We start from the raw sequence: 26,687 nt of genomic DNA, 5'->3' as shown, positions 1-26,687 counted from the left end.
ACATAATGATATGTCATATAATGTTGCATATAGACAAGGTGCTGTTACATGTAAATCTGACTTCCTGATAAATGTAATTTTAGTTTTAATTATCATGATATAAAATAATGGATGTGGAGTATTTTCGGTGGGCATGATTTATTTATTTTTGGTCGGGGGCAGCATTTCATTCTTGGATGCAGGCAGCACAATGTCTTGGGCCAGCCCTGCTTGGTAGCAACTAGGATGTGCCAAACACCCCCCAGTTATGTTCTCAGCAGAACATGTGAACAGGCAAAACATTTGTGCAAACACCGTTAAAGTCTATGGTACATGAACATGAAAAAACAAAAGTGCTAATTTTAAAGGCTTATATGCAAGTTATTGCCATAAAAAGTGTATGGGGACCCGGGTACTGCCCAGGGGACATGTAGCAGTGATTCAGCCCCGGAAGATTTGGCTGCTCAATGACCACAGCATTTTTTTCGATACGGCACTGTGTCGCTTTAACTGACAATTGCACAGTTGTGCGACGCTGTACCCAAACAAAATGGATGTCTTTTTTTTCCCACAAATTTAACTTTCTTTTGGTGGTATTTGATCATCTCTGCAGTTTTTAGTTTTTGCGCTATAAACAAAAAAAGCTACAATTTTGAAAAAAACACAATATTTTGTACTTTTTGCTAATGAATATCCCCAATTTTTTTCTTTAAAAAAAAGCTAATTTTTTTCTCGGTTTAGGCCGATATAAATCTTCTACATATTTTTGGGAAAAAAATAGCAATGAGCGTATATATATTGATTGGTTTGCGCAAAATTTATGTCTACAAAATAAGGAATAGATTTATGATATTTTTATAATTTTTTTTTTTTACTAGTAATGGCAGTGATCTGCGATTTTTATTGTGACTGCAACATTATGGCGGACACATTGTACACTTTTGACACATTTTTGGGACGATTGGCAATTATACAGCGATCAGTGCTATACAAATGCACTGATTACTGTATAAATGTCATTGGCAGGGAAGGGGTTAACACTAGGGGGTGATCAAAGGGTTAACTGTGTTCCCTGACTGTGTGTTCTAACTGTAGGGGGAGGGGACTGACTATAGGAGACGACAGATCATGGTTCCTAGCTATTAAGAACTCACGATCTGCATCTCCTCTCAGAACAGAACAGGGATTTCTGTGTTTACACACACATGTCCCTGTTCTGCCTCTTGTGCCTGCGACCACTCGTGGCCAACGGTCATCGCCTGCTATCTCGCTTAAAGGAGCCGACGTGTAGCTATGGCGGCTCGCGGGAACGTGCCGACCTGCCGCAATATAATGACGGCGGCTGGTCGACAAGTGGTTAATAATGCTTGTCCAAAACTGTCTCCTGATGTTTTTACTTTTTTGACACTTTTTTTGGTGAATGGGTAAAGGTAAAATGTACCCCTACCCATTCACTTGGGGGGGACCTGGGGGCCCCCTTGATAAAAGGGGCTTTCAGATTCCGATAAGCCCCCTGCCCGCAGACCCCCACAACCACCGGGCAAGGGTTGTGGGGATGAAGCCCTTGTCCTCCTCAACATGGGGACAAAGTGCTTTGGGGTAGACCCCAATGCACCCTCCCCATGTTGAGGCAATGTGGCCTGGTACGGTTCAGGAGGGGGGGCACTCTCTCATCCCCCCCTTTTCCTGCGGCCTGCCAGGTTGCATACTCTGATAAGGGTCTGGTGTGGGTTTTGGGGGGACCCCCACACCATTTTTTTTGTGTGGGATTCCCCTTAAAATCCATACCAGGCCTGAAAGACATGGTATGGATTTTGGGGGGGACCCCCAGGCAATTTATTTAAATATTGGCACAGGGTTTCCCTTAACCACTTCAATACACTATATTATACATACTACCCTGCCTGAATATAAATTCTACACTAAACATCTAATGTAAACTAAATGAAGCGTATATACTAGGCTGTATATATAGCTCAGATACACTGCCTGTACTGACTGAGCAAACTACACTGCCTGTACTCACTGAATATAGATTCTACAATGGTTTTATGGTCAAAGGCACCCTGCCTTTGCCCAATTATGGCTCTCTCAGCAGTCTTGGCCAATCAAGACGCCAATGCACTGCAAACTTGCAGTGTATTATGGGGCATTCCGCAACGCTCTAATTTTCCGCAAATGCCCCATAATGTTCTAAATTCTAAAAACGGGCAAACACCTGATGTTGGAGTTGAACTTATGTTCAACTACAACATTGGGCTCATCCCTAGTCCCTCATCCCCAACCATGGCCCCCTCCATAGATATAGTGAAGGGGTGTTATTCATAGGATTACCAGGTAAAACTAAGGTGGAAAAAGGCCTGTTAATAGAATAGTAATGCAGTTTTGTCATCTAGTGACCGTTTCTGCAATGTCATAAATAATTATTTTTGGGTTTAGATATGCTTTAAATAAAATGATAACGTACTACACTCTTGGCAGTTTTTGAGGAATTGTTTATACAGGGTTTGAAAGCTAGGTGTTATGACGGCAGTCTGAAATCCTGCCTCTGGAGGCAGACTGTGGCAATTGAGATCTCAGCCTTGCCCTGTGTAGAGATTTTCCAGCTTGGAGGTCAACAATCTGGGCACCAGGAGACTGAGAGCGATCATTGAAACAAAACATGTAAAAAACACCATTCAAACAGGGATGTAAAAAGTTTAAAATATATTAACCGTCACAGAGGCAAGGATTCTTTCATTTATGGTTAGAGCATTAGAGATTTTAAGTATAATTTTAATGAAAGAAAAAAAAAACGATGCAAGAATTATTTATATAAAATAAAAGGAATTTGATTAAAAGTGCAAAGTAATTAGTAAAATTCTCTTGGATTTTGCACCCTGTGAGGAGTCCAATTAGAGTAGGGAGTAGCCTGATCTGGTGTATCAGAGTCAGGGATCTCCAAACTATGGCACTCCAGCTTTTGCGGAACTACACATCCCATGAGACATTATAAAACTTTGGCATTCACAGACATGACTAGGCATGATGGGAATTGTCATTCCTGAACAACTGAAGGGCCATAGATTGGAGACCCCTGCATTAGACCATGTAGAGAAATTTTACAATGTGGCTTAATCATAAGTCTTTTGAGGCAGTGCAGATCATGGCTAGTATTGCTTATTCAACCTGATCTGCTGAGTTGGTTGCTTTGAAGTGTGGAGGTGTTTGGTGTTGTCTGTGGTTTTAACAGTTGACATCTCTTGCTGCAGCACAGACATCGTATTTAAATTAAAATATTTTCTCGCAAGACTTGTGAATTTCTGAGCGATGAGAGTGGCACTGTGCTCAGTACGAATCTTCATTCTCATCACTCACGGTTTGGAGTTCATCAGACCTCATTTTTGTCACAGTAGGTACCAGCCAGTGATACAGGAGGTATTATATAATTTGAAACATTGTAGTTTCCTCCCTATGTGCAAAAATAGTAAAGGGGAATCAGATTCAAACTGACAGTTGAAAACTGGAAATAAATATAAAGTACGAGGTAGCACTAAAACCTAAGGATGCCCAATTCTGGTTATCAAATTATAAATTTATCTGGAGATTGTACCAAACTACTCTGAGATTAAATGCTAGGTACTCAGAGAAAAAGAGATCCACTATACTGTACATAAAAAGACACTAAAGCTTTTGAGAGGCAATTTTAAGTTTTTTATGAAGTCCAAAACCAAATATGAATTACTTTTACAGCTGAGCTAGGATTAGTGGTATTTTATTTTTCGTTAGAAAGATATCCAGTGTTAGAGAAATAATTGGTTATAATATATATATATATATATATATATATATATATATATACATATACATATATATATATATATATATATATATATATATATATATATATATTTATATATATATATATATATTCTCTTTTTATTGTTATACATTCTTTCGAATAATCCATTACACATATTTATTCATCAGCTTAAAAACAGTTCACGTAAGGATTCTAATACCCCCTTCCTCCCTCCCAAAAAAACACAGATTATCTCCCTCCTAAACCTTCACCCCCACAGGACCAATTTTCTCTATCAAATCTGTTACAAAATCATGACTACTCCTCTTAGTCTTGGGTAATCCGCCATCTTAAACCTCACTTATCGGAAACCCCAGACCCCAAGCATATTCATAAAATCCGTCTATTTTTTGAACTTCAGCCACTTCCCACAAATGGTGTAATATAAATCTAGAGGCCTCTAGTCTATGCATTGTTTCTTCAATAGATTTTAACCATTCAACCTTTGCAACCCATTCTCCCATACTCTGAACTTCTGGCATTCATCAGAGCCTTGGTATCAGAAATGTAGCTGTATTTAACAAGTATTTAGGGTGTTCTTATACTGGGCAACCGTTTTTTCCATGCCATGGAACAAGCATCCCCATGGCTCTACCTGTACAGTAATTTGATAAATTACCCTAATGATGCCCTCCCAGTAAGGCTGTATCTTTATACAATCCCAATACAATACAATCTTTATACAATCCCACCATAGATGCATGAAGGACCCCTGGGCGTCGCACCCCCTCCAACATGTTGGGGGGCGTACACTCGAAACCCTTGCGCCCTCTGATTTTAAAAAAATGTGTCTATTAATGAAATCATAGTTGCATTATATTCCCAATGGTATAATCTACAAAGGCCATCCCATACTATGGAATGAATTTAAACTACCGGCGCAAAAGGAACCACCAATGTGTAATTTTGTTTGCTGCAACCTAATATAGAGACGTCACTTTGTGAACCAATCCAATTTAGACAAATATATAAAAAATGTGGGTTGCGCTAACTATTAAATATGACCAAAAGTGCCGTGCTTATGTGAAAAACCCTTTTAACAAGGGAAATTACTCAACCTTCATCATGATAAGTATTGCCAAACCAAATATACAAAATGAATCCAAAAAAATACAACAAAATTAATATTCTTGTGTTTGTGTGTTGGCACCCCTGCAGGGCTATCCTCTCTATTCGTATCACGGGCTAATTACCCCCTCAGTGGTGCCAAACTCATTTAAAGTGCCCAACAGTGCCTAGACCACATGAAGTATAAAAACAATTACAATGTACTATGAATGTCCCAAGTGAGTGATCACGCCTATAATAAAAGTGCACAATGCAAAACAATCACTTCAACGCTGACTGATTTGTCTTATTTTAAAGTGCTTTTCTTCTGATATAAAGTGCTTCTTGTAATTACCATCCAAGTGACTCCACCACCACCAAATTAAATGAATGAATGAATGAGTAATTTGTATAGTGCACAAAGTGAACTGAATCGCCTCAAGAAAGCTTCTTGATGATGCAACAAGTTTGCGAAGCGCGTAGCGGCTGCCGGGACCTCCGTTGATGTTCGGTGTGCGAGGAAAAGGTTTGGGACATATTCAACAAACCGTAGAGCATAGATTACTGCTGCAGGACTTTTGGATACATAGAAGGACAGACTGAACCCATATTCCTACGTACATAGCTGGACATGCTTGGTGGCGGTTTAGGCACAAGCACATGTGAGTTTGAATTCTGTCATTTTAAATTTTTTTAAATAAACCTGTTTTGATATACTGCACCATGATGGTTTATTATATATCCTTGTGAGATAAAGAGCACGAGAGGGTTCTACGTTTCTGGCTGGAGAGGCTGTTGATGAGATCCCTAAAAGGAGTGGTTATCCTAAGTCGCATACACAGATTAGGTCTGGTGAGTGGCCATTTCATTTGGTGGTGGTGGAGTCACCTGGTTGGTGATTACAAGAAGCATTTTATATCTGAAGAAAAGCACTTTAAAATAAGAAGAATCAGTCAGCGTTGAAGTGATTGTTTTGCATTGTGCACTTTTATTATAGGCGTGATCACTCATTTGGGACATTCATAGTACATTGTAATTGTTTTTATACTTCATGTGGTCTAGGCACTGTTGGGCACTTTAAATGAGTTTGGCACCACTGAGGGGGTGATTAGCCCGTGATACGAATAGAGGAGATAGCCCTGCAGGGGTGCCAACACACAAACACAAGAATATAATTTTTTTTGTATTTTTTGGATTCATTTTGTATATTTGGTTTGGCAATACTTATCATGATGAAGGTTGAGTAATTTCCCTTTTTAAAAGGGTTTTTCACATAAGCACGGCACTTTTGGTCATATTTAATAGTTAGCACATCCCATACTATGGTTATAGCATTTTGGACAGCACGATTGATGATCTCAAATTTTTTAAAACAAGTAGGATCCCAAATTGTCAGTTCGTATAATGAGATTAAGAGGTGTGTGGGGGGTTTGTATGTAGCAAGAAATGTGATTTGGGGGTGGAGTTTAGGTAATGTACGCCTTTTTCATTTTTTTTTTTTTTTTATATATATTCTGACCTTCATGGTATGGGCAGAGTAGGCTTGACTCTTTGCCTTTACTGCATATCAGCACTTGGCGCTTCAGTTACCAAGCCCTGTGCCTGAGAGCTGTCACTCATGGGTGGAGGGCTTTCTGTTTATCTGAGATTGGTGTATAAACCATTGCTTACATATTGTACTGACTTTTAGGACTCAAACACACCGAAGCACAAACTTAGGGACTCTGCAATAAAAGCCTTTTCAGAACTCCTGACCACAAATCGTTTATATTTTATTTGATGTTTGTATTTTGCATGAGAGAATAATGTGTTGCTCAATTCTAGTGTTTGCGTAACATTGTATTTATCCTCTATGCCTCTATTCAGGCCCCCATCAGGTTAGGTTCACACCTTTGTGTGTCAGGAATGTGCACAAAATTGCACACTTTCCCAAAATGCACATAAATGTGCTGCCCTTCAGAAAACCGTAATTGCTAATGGCACCCAAGTGCATCTGCTAATACACACATTTTCATGTGGTCTGGTACAGTGCATTTTTGGAAAAGGGTCAGAGACTTCTTTTTCAAATTTATGGTGTGTAGGGCAGCCCAGTCAAATGAATAAATCTCTATGCAGGACATGTAGGAATATACAGAAAATGTGTGAAAACATGCATGTGCTCAGTTGCAACTGCAGGCATGGACCCAACCTTAAGCTGGCCATACAGGGATCGAAATTTGGCCAGTTCAACGGGGACTGGTTGAATTTTGATTGATGCATGAGCAGGCTGATTGTACACAGGTTGATTCATTGCTCGACTTGTATACAACCTGGCTCTTGGAAAGTGCTCTCTCGATCAGCGCCACCTGCTGTAGCCAGTGGTGCTGTTGATTGCATTCTGACCGTGGGGAAATAGATCAATATACAACAGCTCAATGGGAGGGAATCCCTCAGTGAGTGTGTGGATGGAGGAATCAAGTAATTTTCTTTCATTCAACCCCCTGGTAGTGCCACAGGTTCAGGATGTGAATTTCTGATTCATGTGTATAAACCCTAAATCTGCAGGACAGTTGGACTATGTACAAGCAGTGATACTTGGGGCCCCTGACTTGCTCATTTTCTATTGATGTGGGAGGACATAAAAATTAGCTTTATCTCCTGCTGTCTCTGCTAATCTGCTCTCTGTTTTAGACAGTCTCATTAAGTGCCCCAATCAATTCATTAATAGATCAATTAGTCAGTGGCCAGCAACGGCCACTTTGTTGTTTTTTTTAACCATTATAAATCATTAGCACACCACCAACCAATCAAAATACTTCTTTCTGCTCTTAAAGGAGTCTTATCAATATTTACACACCTTATCAGTATGAGAGAGAGCCCTCAGGATCATATGAATCAATCAGCCATAAGAGTCAATACTCCAACATGTCACATACAGCTCTCCAGCCTGACTGATGAACCAGTATCTAGACAACCCAAGAATTTGGTTCGTTTTCTCTAACGGATAATTACAAGGGTCTAGTTATTAAACTTTATTAGATTTTGTATATATTGTATGCTATTTTCTTCAATTTGTGTACACGAAATACAACTGAACTAGCCCTTTTACATTCTCCCCTTGCAATGGGATTTGAAAGCTAATTTGCAGCCCTGCTGTCTATAATCATCCACTATGCAACATTATGCAATTTAACATACTACTTTAAATATTCAAAGCAGGGCAAGTTTCAATTTTTGATGTCAGATTATTTTCCTTGTTCAGGCTTGCTCGGCTAGGACATTCTGAAGAGAAGGTGATTCACAGAGGTTCTAAATTTATGAGCAAAGAGACTACATAAACAGTATAATATGCCACAGAAAAAACTGCATTGCTTCATTGTGGTAATCCTAGATACTGAGTTTAGATGTAAAAAATGACAAGCAGAGATTTTCTTTAACCCCGCCCTTTAAGGGGTTCTAACTGCCGGGAGGCAGAGGTGGGAATTCCAATCAGCAGTCACATGATCCGAATGCCCACCTCTGCCCCCTGGCATGTAGAATGGCAGTGCTATTGTCCCTAACGGTAGAAAATGATTCCTGTTGAGAGCTGTAGCCGGCAGCATTAATCAATTGGGAAAAATCTGACTGGCTGGTTTTACATAAGTCGGATCGATAGAACGCCTTGTGTGCAACCAGGATACCCATACATGGATTGAAATTTGGCTGGTCCCCACTGAATGGCCCACATTTCAATCTATGTATGACCAGTTTAAGAGTTCATATACACATACTGCACATCAGGAGGAAACTTATTGCAGTATGCATTGGTCTTGATTTGACACAAGGTGAACATAAAAGGAGAAAAGCATGAAAAAAAGAAAAATATTGCAATTAATGCACCCCCATCTAAGAACTGGTAAACTACAATATATTACATTTTTTGTTCTTCGGTTTTGACACACATTTTTTTAATTTTTTGGATTAAGGTTATTCTAGTGTTGAACTGTTCCCTTTGAGAGATTTCTCTCACCCTCTGTCATATAAGTGGGGCACAAAGTGAGGTAATGGGGTGTCTGTCCTAAAAGGACACAGGCTGCAATTAAAAGCAGACAGAGGTTTTTAACTGTTCTTCTTTTCATTGGCAATAAAGCACATATTATAATTTTGAATTAACATTCAGACAAAGTTTCACTATCCTAACAAGACATTTATTTTATTGTACAGAGATATATTTTAATTTGTAGGTCTCAGAGGATGCCTATCCTCAGTAGAAAGCTGGTGTTATTCTGCATTGGATCACATGTTCTATACTCTGTATTGTTCTCCTCATATGTTCAGGGGAATCCCCAGCTGATGTAGTAACAGGGGCTGGCCTATGCTTAGCCATACTTAGAACAATTAAGAGGTAAAGATTAATTATTTACAAAAAGGATATATTGTCTTGTTTGTATTTTAGATTGTCATCTAGATGCAGTCACTAAGTGCTACAGCTTGAAGATGTCCCTGTAGGCCTCCATTAATGTGGATCTGATACCTGCGGCATGATATGCTTGGTCACAGCAGAAAGGCTCCAGATGTCACTGTGAAATGGTATAAATTGGTTGGACTGCGTCTTGGGTCCTGCGGAAGAGCCGATCATCTGTGCAGGTCACCAGCAGCAGTGACAGCTGTCAGGGATTGCTGAACCTGTGCTCAATACACTAGAAGAGCAACAACCCTCTTATATAAGGGAATGCAACTTCTATGTGGTGTTCCTAAGGCCACGGGCAAGGCCACGGGTATTCAGTCATTAACATACCTCAGTGCCTTCCAACACCTCAATACGTATTAGATGCCCTGGAACACAATGATTGAACTCTGATATTTTTAGCCTTGGATTTCACAAACATAAGTATTGAAGAGGAACTTCGGTCATTTCTGAAAAAATAAATAAAAGTCAGCAGCTATAAATAGTGCTCTTGCTAACTTTTATTAAACAGACACTTACCAGTTCAGGAGTCCTGTCCAATCCTTCGCTGGTCTTCAGGTCCCCAGTGCCGCCATCTTAGAAGTGGGAAGTCAGCTTGTGTGAGATGCGTTGGGCTGTTAGAATGGTCCCGCAGAATCTTGGGACCTTTGATATGTCCCAGGAGGTTGTAGGTTGAGGGGATGGTGGATTCCACTCTGTTTACCTGTCAGAAATAGAAATAGAAATATCCATTCCCAGGGAAAAAAACAAAAAAAATGTTCATTATAATGAGATACTAGGTGGAAAGGAGGAGGATGAATGGAACTTCTTATTTTAGACTTCTACATCTAAATGGAAATCTTGGGAATTTTGAATTTATACAGATAATTGCATAGTATCAGGGTCAGTATTAGGACATTACTAACTTTACTGATGTAGGAGAGCAAGAAGTTGCTGGAGACATGGGGAGATGTTGAAAGCATGTAGGTGGTGCTATTGAGGATCCCGCACAATTGAAGAATTGGTGAACTTCTGGCAAAGCACTTTTGATAGGCCAAACTCTATAGAGCAGTGAATATTTAGTGATGACAAAACCTGGCCAGAACAGCTAATTACCCTCAGCATCAGAAGCATCCTTGTCTAGCGTTAAAGCGGTTCTAAAGATAGAAGGTTTTTGTTACCTTGTTATACATTAAAGTGGAGGGCCACCCTAAAAAAAAAGAGCATTAATATTCTTTAGAAAAAAAAAACATTTGAAAAAAAAATTTTTTTTTTACCTTGCCAAAAATCCATGTTGCTAGGCAGTCTTCCTAATCTGCCTTCTTCCTGCTCCTCTGTGATCTTCGGTCTTCTCTCCTCCTCTGCGTTGTCTTCTGAGTAATGGGGCACACTGTGTTCTGGGAACAGTGTGTTCCCTAACACAGTGCGTCCCATTCACAAAGCGCAGCGTGACTCGCGCATGCGCAGTAGGAAATGGGCAGTGAAGCCGCAAGGCTCCACTGCCTGTTTCCCTTAGTGAGGATGGCAGTGCTGGGACCTGAGAGCCAAGGGACATGTCAGGCTCGGCGGCCGACATCGCAGGCGCCCTGGAAAGGTAAGTCTCATTATTAAAAGTCAGCAGCTACTTTTGTTTAAGCTGCTGACTTTTAAAATTGTTGTTTTTTACGGCTGAAACACTGCTTTAAGGTAGAAAACCTTCTGGGTGCAGCACCCCTCCCAGCCCCCCACTTATACGTACCGAAGGGCCATCTCGATCGTGTAATGTGCATGAGAGCAGCGGCTCTCCTGGGTATCTCTCTCATCATTGGTTCACACAGCAGTGGAAGCCATTTGCTCCTGCTGCTGCTAACCACAGCCAGTGAGCTAATGTGGATGTGCGTGAATGGATAATGTCCATTCACAGGAGCGTGAATCGGGAGCGAACCTGCTTGAGTGCCCCCATAGCAAGAGGCTTGATTTTGGGGGCACTTGGAAAGGGGGAGGAGCCAGGACCGCTGGTGGGGGACCCAAAAAGAAGAGGATCGGATTGGCTTTTTGCAAAACAATTCCACGGAGCAGGTAAGTATAACCTTTTTTTATTTTATTTTAACTTTTAGAATCACTTTAAATCAGCACCTGCAACAGTTGTTAAAGCATAGCTATAGTCAAAATGTAAAATTATATATTGATTCTACTATGTTTTTCAAGTATTTCCAGCCTTCCCCTATTAATCAGTAAATAAATAAATATAGTGCTCACAAACATACACACATTATAAATGGAAAACATCAAAAAATAAAGTCCATAAAATAACTGAAAAATGCTTCAAATCCGCTGTGCAGAAAGTGCAAAACTGTTTCAGAAATTTAATAGGTTTAGATAATAGAATAGGTTTTATTGTGCATGGGAATGCATACTTTCAAACGTAAGTTAAAAACAGGCATAAAATGGAGATGACAATACAGCAAACGCCATTCCTGACATTCTTTCCACGAGACCGGAAGTGACATCAGTCGTGCCGGAAGTTGCGTCTCCTATTAATCGTAACGATCTTGAAGTTTGTAAACGTACTTTGTTAATATCCCCACACAGTTATTTCCTTGGATTTTGTGAAATATATTCACTACGTTCTCTGAGTAGACACTACTGCATCACAAAGAGCCTGCCTTTTGAACTAAAGAGGTGTTCAGAGGAGGAATTAGAAATCACAGCTTGCATTCAGCAAGGTACCATGATTTATGTAGTCCCTATAAATTGAAAATAAACAGCATAAACAGCAGAGGAGAAGCTGCAAAGCATGACAGGATCTGTGTGGGAAAAAATGTCCGGCAGGCAGCACTCACAACATGAAAATAGATTTTTCAAAATTTTGTTTTTAGTGAGGCCCGGAGTAATGGAAAGAAAATACATAGAAGGAGGGCAAGCATGATAGGGGTTGAAGGGGTTTGGGTCAAGGAGGGGTTTCAGCCTAGTCTGATAGGAAATTTAAGTGGTGGGACTTATTTGATTGATGTCTAGCCCAGGAATGGGTGGAGCTACAGGGAGTAGTCAAGCTAGGGGTCTTAGGAGGTCTTCATTCGGAGGGAAGCTGCATTGGGGAAAATGGCCACCCTCCCTCCCTTACTTGTTTCTGGATTTTGGTTTTAGTGTCCCCCCCCCCTCCTTGTTTAAGGAGGTTTTCTTGTTTTTGATATGGTTCTTTTTCATGGCAGCAAGTGGGGTACAAGATCCTGGTAGGTTAGTATGGGGCACACATATAATTGGTAGGGACCCATCTGAGGTTTGGCTCCCAGTTGGTATGTTGGTATCCTTAACTGTTTGTCTCAGAGTTGGTGCTATGGCAGCTGGAGGCCTAATTAAGTTGGGCGCATGTACTTTCCTCTTTAATACCTACTAGGACCTTGATGCTTCAGTAAAACTGGGTAAAACTGGGTTTAATGTGTTATTTACCTGTTATGGATACAGTTTGTTAATAAAAGGCTGCTATGGCCATTTAACTCCAGCTTATGGTCATGTGGTTATTTATAAGGGATAAAGGGAGTGAGGGTCAGAGCAGAATGAAGACAAACCATCTTTAATACCCTAGGCATGTTGTTGTTACAATGATGATGTAATAAAATGAAAGTGTGTGTTGTTATCATAGATTTCCTTTAGGTCACATTTTTTCAAGTTTCTTCAGTAAAGCAATGTACAATGGAAGGCTGAGGAGGACTGAGGGGCAAACAAAAACAGCATGCCAATTCAAGGTACATATCCTATGGGATAGGCAATGTGTACCGAAGAGTCACAGTGATTGGTGGGCATGGTGCAAGTTAGGTGTTTTAAAGCATGGTTTATTGTGACACATCTAAAATGTTGGGACAAGTCCTTTATTAAAAAATAAAAAATGTCCCATAATGTCTATTCATCTTTGATCTCAGCATCTAATGACCCGAGAAAAAAAAACTGAAAAACTCCTCCTCAATGGAAGGCATCGTAGACTGCAGTCTTTTTGTGCTGATAGCTCTTATATAGCTGAGGTGACGTAAGAGAGTGACCCCGCTCCCTTCTGATGTCATGTGATGTCACGTAAAGGTCAGAGGAGGGCGAGGTCACAGGTTTATGTCACCGGGTGGCCTCGCCCTCAGCTATATAACTGCTGTCGATGCAAAAAGCCTGCAGTCACGGGACTCCTCCCATGGAGGCAAAGTTTTTCTGTTTTTTTGGGGTTTTTTCCTTGGACCATTGGCACTGTCATCGAAGATGGATGGACATCGTGGGACATTTTTTTATTTCTTTGTTTGTCTCAGAGTTGGTGCTATGGCAGCTGGAGGCCTAATTAAGTTGGGTGCATGTACTTTCCTCTTTAATACCTACTAGGACCTTGATGCTTCAGTAAAACTGGGTAAAACTGGGTTTAATGTGTTATTTACCTGTTATGGATACAGTTTGTTAATAAAAGGCTGCTATGGCCATTTAACTCCAGCTTATGGTCATGTGGTTATTTATAAGGGATAAAGGGAGTGAGGGTCAGAGCAGAATGAAGACAAACCATCTTTAATACCCTAGGCATGTTGTTGTTACAATGATGATGTAATAAAATGAAAGTGTGTGTTGTTATCATAGATTTCCTTTAGGTCACATTTTTTCAAGTTTCTTCAGTAAAGCAATGTACAATGGAAGGCTGAGGAGGACTGAGGGGCAAACAAAAACAGCATGCCAATTCAAGGTACATATCCTATGGGATAGGCAATGTGTACCGAAGAGTCACAGTGATTGGTGGGCATGGTGCAAGTTAGGTGTTTTAAAGCATGGTTTATTGTGACACATCTAAAATGTTGGGACAAGTCCTTTATTAAAAAATAAAAAATGTCCCATAATGTCTATTCATCTTTGATCACAGCATCTAATGACCCGAGAAAAAAAAACTGAAAAACTCCTCCTCAATGGAAGGCATCGTAGACTGCAGTCTTTTTGTGCTGATAGCTCTTATATAGCTGAGGTGACGTAAGAGAGTGACCCCGCTCCCTTCTGATGTCATGTGATGTCACGTAAAGGTCAGAGGAGGGCGAGGTCACAGGTTTATGTCACCGGGTGGCCTCGCCCTCAGCTATATAACAGCTGTCGATGCAAAAAGCCTGCAGTCACGGGACTCCTCCCATGGAGGCAAAGTTTTTCTGTTTTTTTGGGGTTTTTTCCTTGGACCATTGGCACTGTCATCGAAGATGGATGGACATCGTGGGACATTTTTTTATTTCTTTTTTTGAATAAAAGACTTGTCCCAAAATGTCTCCTGTCATTTTTACTTTTTTGACACTTTATTTGGTGAATGATTAGGGGTACAATGTACCCGATACCGATTCACATGGGGGGCAGGATCTGGGGGGCCCTTGTTAAAGGGGGCTTCCAGATTCCAATAAGCCCTCCCCACCCACAGACCCCACATCCATTGTGCAAGGGTTGTGGGGAAGAGGGCCTTGTCCCCATCAACATGGAGACAAGGTGTATTGGGGGAACCCCAAAACACTCTCCCCATGTTGAGGGCATGTGACCTAGTATGGTTCAGGAGGGGGGAGGCGCTCTCTTGTCCCCCTTTCTCTGCGGCCTGCCAGATTGCGTGTTTGGAAAAGGATCTGGTATGGATTTTGGGGGGGGGCCCTATGCCATTTTTTTAAAAACATTTGGTGCAGGGTTCCCCTTAACCACTTCAGTACACTATATATACACTACACTGCCCGAATATAGATTCTACACTAAATATCTAATAGAGTATATACTAGGCTGTATATATGTGTGTGTTACATAGTTACATAATAACATAGTTGCTAAGGTTGAATAAAGACACCAGTCCATCCAGTTCAACCTGAGTGAGTGTCTACAATTTTCCCTATCCCCGTACAATGCACACTCACATCAGTCCCTACCCTCAAAGAGCCCACAATCCAAGATCCCCATTCATATACTAGGGTCAATTTTGGACAGAAGCCAATTAACCTACCTGCATGTCTTTGGAGTGTGGGAGGAAACCGGAGCACCCGGAGGAAACCCATGCAGGCACAGGGAGAACATGCAAACTCCAGGCAGGTAGTGTCGTGGTTGGGATTTAAACCAGTGACCCTTCTTACTGCTAGGTGAGAGTGCTAACCACTACACCACTGTGCCGCCCTCAACCACTACACCACTGTGCCGCCCTCGTGTGTGTATATATATATATATATATATATAGATTCTACACTGATGAATATCTAATCTACGCTAAATGCAGAATATATATATATATATATATATATATATATATATATATATATATATATACACATATATGTATGTGTGTGTATATATAGATATAGATATACCGTATATACTCGAGTATAGGCCGACCCGAATATAAGCCGAGGCCCCCAATTTACCCCCAAAAAAACTGGCAAACTTATTGACTCGTGTATAAGCCGAGGGTGAGACATGCCTGTCCATCCCTGTGTGTGTGTCCGTCCATCCCTGTGTGTCCGTCCATCCCTGTGTGTCCGTCCATCCCTGTGTGTCCGTCCATCCCTGTGTGTCCGTCCATCCATCCCTGTGTGTGTGTGTGTCCATCCATCCATCCATCCCTGTGTGTGTGTGTCTCCATCCATCCATCCATCCATCCCTGTGTGTGTGTGTCTCCATCCATCCATCCATCCATCCATCCCTGTGTGTGTGTGTGTCTCCATCCATCCATCCATCCATCCCTGTGTGTGTCTCCATCCGTGTGTGTGTGTGTGTGTGTGTGTGTGTGTGTGTGTGTGTGTGTGTGTGTGTGTGTGTGTCCAGCCTACCTTTGTCCCGAGCCTCCGTCCCGTGCCTTGCCTCCTTGCCTCCGTCCCGTGCCGTGACTTGCCTCCTTGCATCCGTCCCGTGTCGTGCCGTGCCTTGCTGCCGCCGTCCCGTCCCGTGCCGTGCCTTCCCTTGCCTCCGTCCCGTGCCCTCTTCGTCGGCGGCCATTGTAAAGTTCAAAAGCTGCGCCGCCGCCTTCGCCTGTGATAGGCGGAACACTGAATTTCCCAGCAGCCTGTGTTCCGCCTATCACAGACGTCGTATCATCCTCGTACGTAGTACGAGGATGATACGATGTCCGTGATAGGCGGAACACAGGCTGCTGGGAAATTCAGTGTTCCGCCTATCACAGGCGAAGGCGGAGCCGGAGGCGCGGCTTTTGAATAGAATGGCCGCTGTCTGTCTGCTCGACACGCTGATCGAGCGGGCAGACAGCGATGACTCGAGTATAAGCCGAGGGGGGCACTTTCAGCCTCAAAAAAGAGGCTGAAAATCTCGGCTTATACTCGAGTATATACGGTATATATAGATATATATCAAATACACTGCCTGCACGCCACTAACTAAGCTGCCTAATCTCTCTTCATTAATTACACTATACGACCGCCATGTAAGCAGCAGCCTTATATAGTGTGGGGCATGGACTTAACCCTTCGAGCCATGATTGGCCAATGGCACCCTGCCTTTGGCCTATTATGGCTCTCTCAGCAGTGATTGGCCAAAACATGCAGGTCAGGTGCATGCTTTGGCCAATCATCATACAGCAATGCACTGCGATCTTCCAGTGCATTATGGGGCATTCCACGGATCTCAAATTTCCCGCGAACGCCCCAAATGTTCCATTCGTATTAGAAGAAACAAACACCCTATGTTTGAGTTGAACTTATGTCTACTCGAACTACGGGCTCATCCCTAATACTTACAATAAATAAATAAAACTGGAGCCTCTGTAAGGCTTTTATGGCTGTTCCTATTGAGGAGATTTATCTTCACTTCCTTTGTGGTCATCAGAACAAGAAGTAAAAATGAAGCTTTGCAGCAAAATAGGCAGAATAAAAACCTGAGCAAGGTTTTACCATCCCCAACTCTATAAAATGCAACGAGAAATTTAAAAAGATAAACAAAGTTGTGGAGGGGGTTCCAGTTTGAGCGCTGACACATATATCCTGCTATGCACAAGAGCCAGACATTAGAAAGTGATAATGCTCTTGAACGTACTTCTGTATAGTTCTCATGAACATATACACATGTATCCATTTTTGTTCAGTGCCAGTGAACCAAACCCCTAATAATTAGGAGGAGCTGGAATTGAAGAGATAAATGAAGTATTGGCCAAAAAAACAGCATATCAAATTGTGGTTTCATACAAATAGAGACAGAGAAATAAAAGGGATTTACCGGTAAGGACCAAAAGAAATGAGTCTAAGGATGAGCTATGGGTATCTTAAAACTAACATTAGGATTTGTCTTTTGTAACATAATAAAAAAAGAAAACTGAAGGATTTGATAAGGCAATTGCGAGTTAGTAGAAGCTTTATTATTATATCAGCTCGACTGCAGCAGTTTTTTTGTAGTAAATAATATACATACTTTCTGGTTTAATGTTATCACAATTTTTATATTAGATTTCTTTCTTTTCTTTCTTGGTTTATATCTCCTACACAAGCTTCTATAGGATTTCTGTCATTCATTAACCGCTTTTTGGACTGAATTCTCTCCCGCCGACCTTTTGGCATTGTGTAACACTAATAACACAAGATGTTTTAGAATTATTTTTATAAAGCTATAGATTTAGATATTAGATTAAGGTTTCTTTCTTTCCTGTGTATTACAAGGCTACAATCAATGAAACGCATTCATGTTGGCAGCATTAACCTGATTATAACAGAGCCTCTGGCAAAGGTGGTGGGTGGACATTGAGTGAAGTGATGGTGCTTATGTCTGGCAATCTATTGTATGAGCTGACCCTCAAGCAGCAAGGCACCAAGGCAAGAGGTGGGAGACACCATTCTTCACGCAATCTTTTGTGTAAAGAGAGAAGTGAGGTAGAGTGACATGAGTAGGCGTCAGGGCAGAGGATCACAAGAGCCTGTCACAAGAGACTAGCATCTCCAATCTGCCCTCATAGGAGATGAATTTATCTAATGTTGACTCCAAGAAATAGCTCACATTCTTGTCCTTATATACAGAACAGATATGCCACAGAACAAAGTTCTGTTAAGGTCAAGTTAAATGTGCAGGAAAGAAACACATTAGCTTCTGGGCCCAATATCCTTAAAAACCCAACTTCCACAAATGATAAAAATCTGACAGAGGCTTCAAGCTTTCTCCAATCTTATGAAAATGTGTTTTATTGTAATCTATGTCCTATGGGGATATTTCCTCTAACTTCCTGTCTCAATGACAACTATCACCAGGACTGGAAGTGGAAATAAGTTTCCCAATGGGGACAAAGCATTTTTGTATTACTCATCTTTACCATCTGTAACCTGATTACCAATCTATATGGCAATACAGAATATGATGGCTTTGCTAGAAATAAAAATCTTATTCGATTGGCAAGGCAGTTTGTTGTTGAATTGTTTTTTTGTTTTTTCATGCTTGTATTATACAGTATTTACAATATACTATTATTTTACCATTTGCCATGTATCCCCTGCTGCATATCAGTTTAATCTCAAGTAACTCATTGCTCTTTATATGTATATCCTTTACAATTAATTTTTGTATAAGGTTTATTCTTTACCAAGGTGTTAAAACAATGCTATTTTAATTAATAGCCAGAAGTTCCTGAATGGTACACATACAAAAGCTCTCATTTGTAAAGTTTGGAAAAATATGGGGCTGTTTTGGTACAACCTGGTTATCTTTATGTTGAGGAATCTGTATTAATGCAGAATCCCAAAACTGTATACATATTTTTAAATTCACTACAATGGTTAACATTTATTCCATTCTGTCTAGCCAAGGTTAAAATCTACACACAGCACTATTACCAAAATGTAATCATAGGACACAAAAGATTAATTTATATGTCTAACATAAAACACTGCAATCTTCTACAAAGTTGTTAACAAATGTTAGCAAAATGTTGTTACGGCTACACATAATAGATGTTTAGCAATAATCATCAGTGGCACAATAGTTAAGGCACGGCTAATGGGATTCTGTCTAAATTTAGTGTGTATATGACAAAACCTGTGTATATGCACTTCAGAATTACTGTAGAAGCAAGTAAAATTTAGTATGATTTTACGTCTCTTTGACTCACATGTGAGTTGCTTTGACAAGCTTCTGAAGTGCTGATGATAAGCTTAGGAGTTGTTTTTCTGAGTTGCTTTGACCTGCTTCTAAGGTGCTAGCGTTGTTTTTGCATTCACAATGACTTGTATGATATAAGAAAGCAAGTAGAAGTAGACAAATATCCATGTTTACCAGCTGTAAGGCTGGCTACACATGGGCAGATATATTCACAATAACCTTACTTCTTTCTGTGCAAGCCACTCAAGTCTTGTGGGTTGACTCCTTCCTTCTAAATTCTTATTTTCCAGCATGTTGGATAATCGCAAGTGATAATCAGACGCTGGAAGTGTTTGTTATAATCGCAAATAACTATAAAGTAACCTCCTGATCTTTTCTTCACATGGTACTTGGGGGTGGGGGTAGCACCATGAACAGGAGTGGGCCATTTGCAATCACCTTTTTAAAGAGACATTCAGTTGTAAGCTTTTTTGATGGGACCGGCATGAATAGTTCAATGTTTTTTGTAAAGCACTGTGGAATAATTCAACAATATAAAATGAGTAAAATAATAATTATCAGTAATTATGTTGACACTAGCTCTAAAACAGAATCACAATACGGTATCCTTGCCTAAAATGGAATGAAAGTCTTTTTGGAACATACATTAGAAAATACAAAACTGTGCTAGACTGTTAGTACTTTTGTTCTGCATTATGAGATATTTCTTTGAAAGATACACCTCCCGTAGTGACCCTGCAGGCTAGATTGTGCTGTGGATGACAAAGTTAGAAGACATTACTGCTACTTTATTTAGATGAGTCTCATTGTATACAAAAGGTTTATTTTTGCAAACAAACATTTCCGATGAAGTCAGCAGTTTCTTATACTGGATATAGTTCACATGCATGGAACATTGAAGTTTGGCTATGGTACTTTATATCACATTAAAACCATCTGCGTGATCATTTCAGTTTACTGTCATACAACGTTCCCGTCTGCATTTGTAAGCTAATGTCTTCTGTAATAAAATCAGGCAGAATTTTTCTTTGTCTACCAGACACTTTTAGGGCTCCCATCAAAAGGCAATGTTTTGATTCTGACCAAAGACAAAGAAGATCTTCCTTGGGAATAAGTATATTACTCAAACACTCACCAAACACGCTCACATTTGAGTGCAGCATTAGTGTAATTGAAGTCTTGACCACAGTGCTCTAGTGAATGGTACCCTTCTCTACAGACTCTTTTCATTATGGGGATGTGTGGGTAGATACCATCTGCAGCTGGAGGTGATGTGGTAAACTGACAAAAAAAAATTCTCAAGACATCTGTAGAGCTGAGAAAAAAGGGGGTTTCAAAGATATAGAATAATGGGAATTATCTGAAAGTCATTTATCACGGTGGTGACACTAATGGCACACACATCAGCCATGAGACCTTCAGGCATCAACACCGCCCGCACACTGTCAATCCAGTTGGCATCGACGCTTTGTACGTTCTGGCACCACTGTTCTGCTTCTCATTACTTCCGCGGATTGCTGCGTTTTAACAATGGCTACCCCCAACTTCTGCTCTATTACTTTTAGGGGACTTGTTATTGCGCAGTCAAACGTATATTCTGAATACATTATATGTTGACAATAATGCAATAATGTATCCTTTCTTACAACCATTCCGGATGGGCCATATGTTGTATGATATCATTGGGTCAACCGTGACAGCTTTCAGAGTTGTTAGAGTGACAAATTGGGGGGCCCAGTGCGTTTTTCGTCTTAGCGGTTTGCTTTTTTCTCACGATTTTCATTTGAAAGCCTTTTGGGTGCAATGTTTTATAGAAATTTCATCCTATAAATACCAAGTTCTGAGGCCACTTCCTGAAAAAAAAGGCAATGCATTTGTCAGACATTTTCACTTGAAAGACTCTTGGATGCAATGTTTTGTGGTAAAAACTGAATTCTAAGGCCGCTTCCTGAAAAAGGCTGATAAATTGCTCAGACGAACATTTTCAATTTTTTTTCTTCTCAGGTTTTGACCTACAAACAACACACAAATTAAGTCATGTGATATGAGTTTGCTTTGAAGACTATCCCACGTACCCATGTCAGGAAACTGTTAGGTTTACATACAAGTATAAATGGCGTTTACAGCTTTTGCCACATATGCATTTTTCATAGAATATACTTTGAATGGAATACTTGTTTTCTTTCACCTCCAACCAGAAATCTCATACAGAATTTTGGCAGATAGATAGATTCAGTTATTGTGTTTATTTGGTGATACACATACAGTTCCTTGAAAAAGTATTCGTACCCCTTGACATTTTCCACATTTTGTCATGTTACAGCCAAAAAAGTAAATGTATTTTATTGGGATTGTCTGTGATAGACCAACCCAAAGTGGCACATAATTGTGAAGTGGAAGGAAAATGATGAATAGATTTCCGCATATTTTACAAATAAATATGTGAAAAGTGTGGCATGCATTTGTGTTCAGCCCCCTTTACTCTGATACCCCAAGATAAAATCTAGTGGGACCAATTGCCTTAAGAAGTCACCTAATTAGTAAATAGAGTCCACCTGTGTGTAATTTAATCATAGTATAAATACATCTGTTCTATGAAGCTCTCAGAGGTTTGTTAGAGAATCTTAGAGAACAGACAGCATCATGAAGGTCAAGGAACACACCAGACAGGTCAGGTATAAAGTTGTGGAGAAGTTTAAAGCAGGTTATAAAACAATATCCCAAGTTTTGAACATCACACGGAGTACTGTTCAATCCATCATCTAAAATTGGAAAGCGTATGGCACAACTGCAAACCTACCAAGACATGGTCGTCCACCTAAACTGACAGGCCAGGCAAGGAGAACATTAATCGGAGAAGCATCCACAAGGCCCATGTTAACTCTGGAATAGCTGCAGAGATCCACACCCTAGGTGGGAGAATCTGTCCACAGGACAACTATTAGTTGTACACTCCACAAATCTGTCCTCTCTGGAAGAGTGGCAAGAAGAAAGCTATTGTTTAAAGCAAGCCATAAGAAGTCCCATTCGCAGTTTGCGGGAAGCCATATGAGGGAAACAGTAAATGTTGAAGAAGGTGCTCTGGTCAGATGAGACCAAAATTTTACTTTTTGGTCTAAAAGCAAAATGATATGTGTGGCAGACAACTAACAGTGCACATTATCCCTATACACACCATCACCACCGTGAAACATGGTGGTGGCAGCATCATGTTGTGGGTGGGGATGCTTTTTTTTCAGCAGCAAAAGGGAAGCTGGTCAGAGCTGATGGGAAGATGGATGGGGCCAAATACAGGACAATGTTAGAAGAAAACCTGTTAAAGTCTGCAAAAGACTTGAGACTAGGGCGGAGGTTCACCTTCCAGCAGGACAATGACCCTAAATATACAGCCAGTGCTACAATAGAATGGTTTATATCAAAGCATATTCATGTGTTAGAATGGCCCAGTCTAGACCTAAAGCCAATTGAGAATCTGTGGCAAGACTTGAATCTGAAATTGCAGTAAAAGTGGGTTCTACAAAGTATTGATTCGGGGGGGGGGGGGGCTGAATAGAAATGCATGCCACACTTTTCACATATTTATAAAAAAAAAAGGCAAATGTAGCCCCATCCCTATCAGGAAGCATCAGAATTTAGACCTGTTAGGGAGTACCCTTGCCTACAACTGGGGACAAGCCTTACATAAGATTCAACCCTGGAGGAAAAAGGCCCTCCCACCACAATCACCATTCCTTACCAATTACATCAAAGAAGAGATACTAGCCAGCACCCCATCTTTCCATAGGGCACTGGCATTCTCCCTCCTGAAAACTGATAAGAGCAGATACTACACTTAGTCAAAAGGCTCAAATACCTCACAAACAGTGCTTGTAGCTGAGTGCTTGTTCACCTCAGTGTTGGCGCCATGCATCCACATTTTGGTCCACCCTACCATCTATAGAGGCTGGAGAGGGGGAGCCCACAGTAGAGGCAGCATAAAAACGAAGGCTGCATTCAGACAGCTAAATAGCAGTGGCCAGGGGCGGCCACCATCAAGAATCAATATATTCTTGCTGGAGGTTGTTAATGCTGTCTGAACACACTGTGGCTATCAGATTTGTAAAAAATCAGTACCCAGCACTGCTGCCATTCCCACACAACTGCTCATCTGAGTTGGTTACATGCAGACAGAGTCTCCAACTGACCCTGAGTGCAGCCAGTGTGCATCCAGGGTCAGTGTTTCTGCAGAATTATGGCTGCACACAAACTGGTCATAGTGTTTCTGTGTCCGCCTCTTATCGTAGCAAGCTATGAGCCTTCTGAGTGTAGCCTAAGGATATTTTTTTTAAATGGAGGACAAGATCTTAATGTACAGACAAAGATGTAATGCACATTGGATTAAAAAAAAAAAAAAAAATTCATTATTCATGAGCTAGCTCTTTATATATTGATAAAACAATCAGATTTACTACATATTTTGCTTAACATAAAAATGCAAAATAGGTGTTGGCTCAATGATAGTTTAAGGGAGTATATTGTAACTGGTGGGGAATTAGGCCTCAAGTAGCTTGCACTGAATACAAGACCTAAAGCCTGATGAAGGAGCATGCATGCTCCGAAGCGCCGCTTTGCCCAGCCCGTCTCCTGAGGACACCGACTCCTTGAACATCGGACCAAAGGCACCACAGCTACCAGCACTACCCCGACTGCTCTGACCATTCCGAGGAAATACATGGAATAGACCAAAACACCAACCATCGGTCAAAAAGTCAGATGCCTGAAACCTTGCCTTACAGCCCTGCGAGTCGCCCCCATGGACATACGGATGAAACATTACATCCCTGATGTGCCTGTACACCACTAATTTAATGTGAGTGTTTTTTAACCATTTTTAATACATTTGAGCAACTTTATTGCTGCACTTAGAGGGCGCCGTCTCTTTCTCTATTCCATTGTTTCCTAGAGCTACTTCTTGCTTTAAGACTGGCAGCCCTTTAGGGTACAGCCTGTACTGCTGATCCCCCTCACGGACCACCTTGATGATCTACAAAGACACTGAACTTCTCATCGAGAATACTGGTGTGTGGATATACCCAAAACTCACTCAAAAATCGATATACTTTGGCTATATAAAGACGACCAATCTTTTATACTAACATTTTGTGATCATATTACAATATATGTTTGGGATCCCCAGCGAGCGCCCTCCTCTTCTGTGCCTGCACTGAATACATGCCTTTGAATTTGGGAAACTAGCAATTTGGACATGTACCATTTATGAAAATGAAAAGAAAACTCTATACAATTATGTACTGTAGGACTTTTCTTGGTACATGGATAATCCAGGACAGCATGTAAGTGAAACAAAATATACACTACTAATAGATTGTGATGCTAATCACAATATTTTCTTTGTTCCACCTAAATCCTTATCTGAATACAATCTGAATTGAGAACAGACGGGCATATCAATTACTATGACAGGACATGTACATATGGTAGATGGGGAGACTACATTTGTCTAGAAGAAAGACGAGTCTGGGGTAGATGTATTATAATACATCATAAGATGCAGGCTTTTCCAGCAACTGATCATCATAGTAGATCACATAATCAAAAAAATTATAATTGTTCAAGATAATCATGTTTATTTCTATGGTTATAATAAATTACGCAAACATACGTGAACTCACCAAATGGCCATTATGAGCCAAAATAGTTACCATCTGAGAATGTCTATATTTAAAGACTGTAATATAAAATATCTGGCAGTGCAGTATGATGGGAGAAATACAAAATTGCTGGGAATATGAATTAAAGTGAAGGCTGGGTCCTTCAGTTCAAAATCTATCAGACACCAAAAAAAAATCAATCTATTGTGTTTCATCTTGCATAGGAATAACTGCAAGATTAGATGTCAGTGGAGTTTTGCGGGGTTGCTTAATGTTTTGATGCTATGGGTAAATTGGATGGAATAAAGAAAGATTTCAGAAATAAGAGTGTTAAAGCAAACTTATGGCAAGGCAAGACTAATGCCACGTACAGGCCATCAGATTTCTCGTCGGAAAAAGAAATGACGGCTTTTCCAACAGGATTCCGCTCAAGTTTGCCTTACATACACACGGTCACGCAAAAGTTCGCTAAAATTACGACCTTCAAGAACGCAGTGAGGTACAACACTACGACGAGCCAAGAAAATTAATTTCAATGCTTCCGAGCATGCGTTAAATTGTTTCCGAGCATGCGTAGGAATTTTGCACGTCGGAATTGCCACAGACGATCGCATTTTTGGATAGTAACTTTTCCCGACCGAAAAAATGAGAACATGCTTTCAATCTTTTGCTGGCTGGAATTTGGTCAGCAAAAGACTGATGGGGCATACACGCGGTTGCATTTTCCGATTAAAAACTCTCATCGGTCATTTACGGGCTGAAATTTCAATCGTGTATATGCGGCATTAGAGATTATTCCTACCATACATGTTTAGCACAGAGGGCAAACTAACAGATTCCTCCATCCAATCCATACCAGGTGACGGGGCTTGCGAGGTGTCAATCTCGCCGATGGAGGTGGCGACATTGACTTCCTTCACTAGTTCCGTCTACCTGGAGCCACATTAAAAATGAACGGACTTTACTCCGTGTGTGGGCAAGTCCGTTCATTTCAAAAGTCCGGCGGACTAGCACACAGACAGGTGGATTGTCCGCCGGACTGCAGAGTCCAGCGGACAATTTTGAGACAAGACTTCTTTCTAAGTCCGCCGAACTTTTGGGAAGAAAAAGTCAGCCGGAACCCACACACGGATGGATTGACTAAGTCCCCTGGATAATCTGATTGTGTGTACGTGGCATTACTCTCTGCCCGACAGTCTGCCTTGTTTACATAGGCAGACCACTGTTCTGCTTCTCCAGCGAACAATCACGGGTTGCCAGCAGCCATTGGACCCGCCAATTGGCTCCCACTGTGTGCAATCATCAGTGCCCCAGAGCCAATAAATCACGGACAGGTACGTGATTTTGCACTTAAGGGACGCCCTGCCACAGTATATGTACGTGGGGTGGTCCTTAAGTGGTTAAACTGGTATTAAACCAAAAATGTAATATATTACATCTTGTCTATCATTAGATGTGGTGGCTGCATCAGTTTTTCTTTTTTAGTTTTTCACCTGGTGATCTGGCCACTAACACTCATCCTGTATAAGGATTCCTACACTCTGGAAAAAGGAGCACAGCGGGCACCTTTGGACAGCAGGATTGTTAATCTGGGGGGAAGGGAGTGTTAGATGTACTAGCAAATTTAGATACACTACCAATTCAAGCCAAATTCCAACCCACACTTCATAAGCATATACAGTTTTTTTCCTTTTTGAGATAAAGGTTTTACATAAATAATACTGAGCATTAT

This window comes from Lithobates pipiens, unplaced genomic scaffold (assembly GCF_037356315.1).
Source record: "Lithobates pipiens isolate NorthernLeopardFrog02 unplaced genomic scaffold, aLitPip1_a1.2 Scaffold_18, whole genome shotgun sequence".
Lineage (NCBI taxonomy): Eukaryota > Metazoa > Chordata > Amphibia > Anura > Ranidae > Lithobates > Lithobates pipiens.
This window is presented reverse-complemented; position numbering follows the sequence as displayed.